The sequence below is a fragment of the Octopus bimaculoides genome, chromosome 10 (assembly GCF_001194135.2).
Source record: "Octopus bimaculoides isolate UCB-OBI-ISO-001 chromosome 10, ASM119413v2, whole genome shotgun sequence".
NCBI classification, from domain to species: Eukaryota; Metazoa; Mollusca; class Cephalopoda; order Octopoda; family Octopodidae; genus Octopus; species Octopus bimaculoides.
Window position 1 is genome coordinate 44,714,823 of NC_068990.1, and position 1,011 is coordinate 44,715,833.

Here is a 1,011-nt window from a genome sequence, read left to right on the forward strand (position 1 = left end):
TGTGTGTGTGTGTGTGTGTGTGTGTGTGTGTGTGTGTGTGTGTGTGTGTGTGTGTGTGTGTGTATACAAGCATTTATTTTGAATATTGTGATCATTTCAATAGCAACAGTAGCAACAACAATAACAAGTATCAATAGCATAAAATCTATCAACGTCGAATTATTTGACCGCCAGAAACTGCCAGACAAACAGAAAAAAATTGTTTTTATTAATGTATGTTAATGTTTTCATAACAGAACAATATCCTCTTACTTACAGTGACATCTAGTACAGTTTGTTGGCCTATGCAGCTAGTTAATACACCACAACATATTAACTAATACGTTAAAACGCACGAATCCATTACAAACGTTTATAATATGTTGAAATAAGTTGAGGTTTCCTCCCTGTCAAGGTTACATGTATTAGCTATGGTTGCCGTTAGTATCAACCTAAAGATATTGCTTACTGTTAAATACACCAAAATCTAGATTTCCAGTTGTGCTTGTTTATGTAACCAATACTACCACGTTACATACATGTATATGTATATGTATGTATGTATATATATATATATGTATATATATAAACGTAACGTGGAATGGACGCCATAAATGATTTTCTTTGATACTTTGAAAATTTTATAATATTGGAACGTTGATTATGATTTAAAAAAACTTTATAGCATAAAGTACTTATTAAAACTAGGTGGAGTCTATGTAAGAAGGTCGTGGTAGCCTTGTTTTGCTAAACGAATGTAATTGACAATGAATATTGCAGCTCAGTAGCAAAGTTGAAACGACAAAAGAATTGGAAGCTTGTGTGTATACGTACGTGTGCGTGCGTGTGCAATTTAAATTTAAAATGTTATCTCTCTCTCTCTCTCTCTCTCTCTCTCTCTCTCTCTATCTATCTATCTATCTCTCTCTCTCTATCTATCTATCTATCTATCTATCTATCTCTCTCCCACTCTCTCTCCCTCTCTCTCTCTTTCTATATATATATATATATATATACATACATATACATATA